The following is a 6,506-nucleotide window of genomic DNA, read 5'->3' as shown; positions in this document are numbered from 1 at the left end:
GCGGATGCAGGAGAAATGGAGGTTCCTTTAAAAAAAAAAAAAAAAAAGAAACAAACCAAAAAAACCCAAAGAACACAAAAAAAGGAGCCACAAAAGCACGTGCACGCGGGATTATTTCCATTTATTTATTTATTTATTTGTTAGATTTTTCTACTTATTTGGAATTTCTGTTATTATTTCTATTTCTTTGTTTGTCAAATTTTCCATTTATTTATCTGTAATTTCTATTATTATATTTATTTATTTATTATATTTATTTATTTTATTTATTTATTATCATTTCCATTTATTTATCTGTAATTTCGATTATTATATTTATTTATTTATTATATTTATTTATTTATTTATTATAATTTCCATTTATTTATCTGTCATTTCCATTATTATTTCTATTTATTTATTATATTTCTGATTTATTTATCTGTCATTACTATTTTTATATTTATTTATTTATTATATTTTCGATTTATTTATCTGTCATTACTATTTTTATATTTATTTATTTATTATATTTTTGATTTATTTATCTGTCATTTCTATTATTATATTTATTTATTTATTATATCTTCGACTTATTTATCTGTAATTTCTATTATTATTCTATTTCTTTATTTGTTTATCGTATTTTCCATTTATTTACCTGTGATTTCTTTTTTTAATATTTATTTATTATATTTTCTATTTTTATCTGTAATTTCTATTATTATTTCTATTTATTTGTTCATCATCATCATGGCTGGGCTTCGTGAATGAAGATTTGGGAAATATATTTGTTATATTTTCTATTTATTTATCTATAATTTCTATCATTACTTCTATTTATCTATGTATTATATTTTTCTATTTATTTATATGAGATTTCTATTATTATTTCCATTTATTAATTATATTTTCAATTTATTATCTGTAATTTCTATATTTTTTCTATTTATTTAGTTATTAAATTTTCTACTTACTTATCTATAATTTCTAGTATTGCTTCTATTCATTTTATTTGCTATTTATTTATCTATAATTTCTATCATTACTTCTATTTCTTTATTATATTTTCTATTTGTTTAGCTGTATTTTCTATTCCTATTTCTTTGTTTATTTACTTATTTAATTACAGGTTTTAAAATTTTTAGGAAAACCTCTCAATGTGATGCTGACCAAACTGCACCAGGAGAAAGAGCAAAAATGGGCAAGTTGGGGCTTTCAAGGGCTCTGTCACCACTTAGAATGCCAGAATGGTTTGGGTTGGAAGGATTAGAGATCATCCCATTCCAAGCCCTTGCCATGGGCAGGGACACCTCCCACCAGCCCAGGTTGCTCCAACATCCAACCTGGCCTTGGACACTTCCAGGGATGGGGCAGCCACAGCTTCTCTGGGCAACCTGTGCCAGGGCCTCCCCATCAAAAATTCGGATTTTTTCCCAATATCCCATCTCTCCCTGCCCTCTGGCAGTGGGAAGTCATTCCCTGTGTCCCATCCCTCCATCCTTTGTCCCAAGTCCCTCCCCAGCTCTCCTGGAGCCCCTTTAGGCCCTGGAAGGGGCTCTCAGGTGTCCCTGGAGCCTTCTGGCACCCCCAGCTCTCCCAGCCTGGCCCCACAGCAGAGCAGCTCCAGCCCTCAGAGCATCCTCAGGATCCAACAGGTCCACTTGACCCTCTTGTGCTTAAACTGGAAGGAGTTTGAGGCAGAAGAGTCACACCCCAAAATTTCCACCTCACCCTTGTGTTTCTGCCTCCCTCTAAACCCTCTCCACTTGGAATTTATAACCTCAGAGCACGTCAGCCCCAGGGCAGGGACTGCCCTTCCCAGTGTAAGATCCATTGGGAGACAGAGCTCTGCTCCCCTCCCACTCAGCACGTTCCTATGGGCTGGGTGGGACAAATATTCCTGCTTTCTTCCCTGCTGGGTTTCAGTTCATCCTTCTCATTGTCTTTTTTTTTTCCCCCCTTCTTCCCACTTTTCCCTTCGCTTTTAAGGACAAGCAGACCCCGCTCCTGATCCTGCCAGAGCAGGGCTGTGGAGAACAGCCTGGAATCACAACCCTGCAAGCAAAGAAAACCCATTAAGAGGAGTTTTTAAAAATAGTTTATGTCGGGGAAGGAAATCAATATTGGCAGTGACAAATCTGTCACTACATTTGGGAAAACAAAGAGTCTATTTCCATTTTGTTGTATCAATGAAGGGAAAAAAACCCAAACAATCCCCTCCCAACTCCCTGCTCATTCCCCTCTTGTGCCAGTTGATTTTCTGCCTCTTGATCCAAAGGCAGGAGGAGAATCTGCCCCTTGCTTTTAACTTCCCACGGGGAAAGGCCATGCCTGTACTGCCTGAACTAAGGATGCCATGAAAATTCAGGGTGCAGAAGGACATGGCACAAAACACTGCTTGTTTTAATAGGTAAAAAGTTAAAAGAAGACACTTTGAACTCCTCTGGTGTTGCTGAGGCACCAGTTCTGTCCTTTACCCCCACTGCTAATTGGCAAGGACTTCGTTAAAGTCAGTGGGTGTTCAGTTATGGATTTCAGCCCTAAATCAGGATCAGGCACCCAATCTACTCCATTTTAACAGAGGAGGAGACTTAGGGGTTATTAATAAGAATATTTGCACTGGAATGTGGATTGCCAGAGCCCCCAGAAGGGTTTGTCCCCCATGAACTCATTCCAGCCATGCTGGGAGCACCATGGACATGCTGGACCTGCCAAAGGGGAAGATGAAAATCCCAAATTAACACCAGTCCCACCTTCCCACCTCCCAGCCAAGCACTGCAGGCAATTCCCAGGGGAATGTGATCACTGCCCAGGGATCTGCAGCCAGCAGAAATCTGGGAGGATTGCTGTGGTTTGACTTCACTCACTGTGCCCAAATTAGGCAGGTTTTTGTGCTCCAGCTGTATTTCTCAATCAGGAAATAACAATAAAAATGTAATTTGCTGTGGAAGTGGCTCCCAGGGACTTTGCCCAGATGGGAATCTCTTCCCTGTAGCTGTGACAGATTCATAGAATCAATTAAAAAACCTAAATCCACGTTATAGAAGTTGCAATGTTGAAGTTTTGTTGATTGGATGAGCTGCTGCAACAACTCCACTGGAAGCATCAAAGATGTTACAACCAGCAGGAAGGAACAGAAATAGGATTTCACACATCTAGGCTGTGTACAATTCCCAATCCATAGGTGAGACTGGCTGGGAATGATTTTCCCAAGAGACCACCTCATGTCCTTGTAACTTCAGTGTCTCTGTGTTTGATCTGGCTGTGCTGCTTTACATGGAAACCTTTTCATTGGGAAGCAATTCCCTTCTTTTTTTTCCCCTCAACAATCAAATATATTCCTGGAAATAAAGCTTCCTCCCACCTTTTCTTTTTTTGATGGCAGGCTGAAAATGAAAGCTGTCTCAGTGAGCAAATAGGGAAAGGAAAGAGGGTAAAAGCAGAAAGCAAATTTTTAAAAGAGCAAACACAGAGAGAACTGTGTTGCAGTCACCCAAATGAACAGTAATTATCGTGAAAAAATGGAAATCTATGAAAGGATTGGGCCTGCATGAAATCTGTGATATTCAGTTTATTTAAAATGCTGTCAGATTTTTACAGAAAACCTGTTGTTTTCTTTTTTTTTTTTTCTTTTTCACGTGGCTGTCCTGTTGCTGGCCTGACCCTGGATATTTTTATGTGCTCACTTACTGCTGCTCACCATTTTCCTGAGTCAGGGCACCAGCTTTTGGGTGCCCAAAGTGTTCAAGTTCCTGCAGCAAAAACCTCCTCTCTGTGCCCTCTGTGCTCCCCTACTATTTTCCCCAGTGAACTGAAAATATTCTCCTTTTACCTACAGGAAAATGCATTCTGAGGGGATTATTTTTATCACTTCCTTCAATGCAACACGGAATTAATTGAGGGGGGAGTGTTTAAAAATGTGCTGCTGGACAGTGAGTGGGAGTGTTGCTACAGACTTCAATAGGAAGAGGTCAGGCTCCTGAGGAACTGGAGCCAAATTTAGCCCTCTCCCCAGCCTGATGCTCCCTCCTTGCTGGCATGCAAAGGGTTTGCTCTCTGACAATGGAAATATTCTGGAATAACCAGCACAACAGCAGGAAACGGAGCAGGGGGTTTGCTTTCCTCCTCCCTTCAAAAAAAAACAACAAAAAGGGGTCAGATGCCTTCAGAAAGTCCTTGTTCCAAAGTCTGCTTTTGAATTATTACCAGTTGAATTGTGGTGTTGCCCCAGGGGGGACGGAGGGAGGGACAGGGACAGGATGCAGAGCCTCTCCTGGGCCAGGAGGAGCAGAGGGAAGGCTGTCCCTGCTCCCTCCTGCTCCCAGGGAGGAGAGAAAGGAGTCTACCACAAGGCAAACATTGAGCCCAAGCTGAACAATTGCTGTTTCCTAGACTTTGGGCTTGATCTTGCAATAATTTGCATGCTTTAAGCCATTTTACACACTCAGATATTCCACATGGCAACTTCAGGCCCATGGGGGAGGGAGGGCTCCAGCCCCTCATCCCTTATCCATCCTTGGCAAATCCATCCTCCAGTTATTTCCCTGCACGTTGAAGTGGTGTCAACACTCAGCCTTTGGGGCTGAGCAGCTGAAGGTGCTAAAAAATTAAAAATAAAACTGACTCCGTCCTCAGCACTTCTCCCTCCCCCCCCATTTTTTTTTTTTTCAGTCTCCTGAGTATCCAAGTGTCAAGAAACGGTGATTTATCGCTGAGAAAAATGAACAGCTGCCTCACACTTGATTCAAACCAGCATGAAAAGGGAGGCAAAATTATTAGTCAGAGTTTTTACAAAGCTAAGACTAAAGAAACAGCAAAGTCCAGCCCACTTCCTATGGCACTGGTAACTGCTCCTGTTGGGAACAGCTGCTGAGCCTTGCTGAGAGTGGAAGAACAACATTTCTTAAAGCCTAAAACACCTTTGTCCAGCTATTTTACCTGTTTGGGCTGGATAATGGGGGGGCTGGAATGAGCATTTATTCCTGGTCCCATCCCACAGGGACAGTTCCCTTCCTTTGCTAAGCATCCATCTGCCAAGGTACTTACATGAGCCTCCTCTCCTCTCATCACTGCAATATTTGAGTCCCTCCAGAGTGTTTAAAAATAGAAAGAGCAGCTGGTTTGTAGAAGGGATCCTGTGCTTTGTCCAGAAGGCTGTGAAAGGACTTTCTCACCCTTCACTGTATCCACCTCACCTCAAAACTCTGCCACGAGGTTTGGGCTCTGGGAGAGTTATTAGGGCTGCAGAGCACTCCTGAAGGACCAGGGACTTTTTAAATCCATCTCCAGCTTTTATTGCTTTGGGGTTTTAACTCCAAATTCTGCTGCGGATGTGGAATTGTGGGGTGGGTTCGTGCTGGGCTTCATTAGAGAGTAGCAGGATATTGGGCCATGGGCACAGGAGAATTTGCTTTTCTAGCTCAGATTTCCTTCAAATTCAAAATGTATTTTCCTCATTTAAAAAGAAAAATCACTTTAATTTCATCACAATCCCTCTGTTTGGGCACGGAGCTGCGGAGTTGAGCAGGAATAAGACAAGAGGCAAAACATCCTTCAGATATTCCAGGGCAGGGTATAACACAGAGAGCCTACAAGTGAAAGGAAAACAAGATAACATATGTATTTTAAAACTCTTGGAGCTATTTTTGGTTAGGAGGCAATAGGGGATGCTGTGTGAGGAAGGAATGGCAGCTCCCCTGGGCAGCTTTAGCAGGATGGCCTTTCATGGGTCATTAAAAACTGAACCAGGCACGGCCAGGGGAGTAGCTGAGGCTTTGCAAAGAGAGATTCCACCCTCTCCTAACTGTGCAGAGCTGAGTTCTTTCCTATATATATTCTTTCCTATATATATATATATGAAATTGGTTGCATTCAGCAAATATCCCTTTGAATTTCTCCTGCAGACCTGTTGGAACACCAGCACAGACTGGGGGAACTCCAGTGTGCCCTGAACACTTTCAGTCCCTGCTCAGTCACACAGGTGGGATTTAACTAAAACCACTGGTAAATCAGCACATTGGTGTGAAATCCACTTATTCTGGGCTGGAGAAGCCTGGTTTGGCTGGTTCTGCTCTCTCTAAGCCTGGTCTCTGTCAGCAGAAGAACAGTTGAGCAAAAAAAAACCACCAAAAAACAACATTAACAGGCCCCCAACTTCCAGCCCATGTGCAAGAAACATCTTGATCCTTGGCTGCCTTATCTCTCAGATTCCGTGTCTGTGCTCCTGCTGCACTTGTATAAATCCAGTTTATTGCCATGATTATTTATTTGCTGGGGAATGAGCCAGGGAATAACGTGATACAATAGAAAGCTGCTGGGATTTCCCCAGCTCCCCCACACAGTCAAATATGCTGAGCTGCAGGAGGTTGTGCAAAGTCTGCAGCCCTTTCTGCAAAGCCCTTTCTCTTTGACTTCTGCTTGGGTTGTAATTATTATTTTTGCTGTGATTGGTTTAGCTGCATTCCTGGGCCCTTATCAGAGTCCCCAAAGGAAAAAATGCTTTTGTTTAGTGGAATATTGAAAAG

Source organism: Corapipo altera, unplaced genomic scaffold (assembly GCF_003945725.1).
Source record: "Corapipo altera isolate COAL_440 unplaced genomic scaffold, ASM394572v1 71, whole genome shotgun sequence".
Taxonomy (NCBI): Eukaryota; Metazoa; Chordata; class Aves; order Passeriformes; family Pipridae; genus Corapipo; species Corapipo altera.
Note: the sequence above shows the minus strand (reverse complement) of the source record.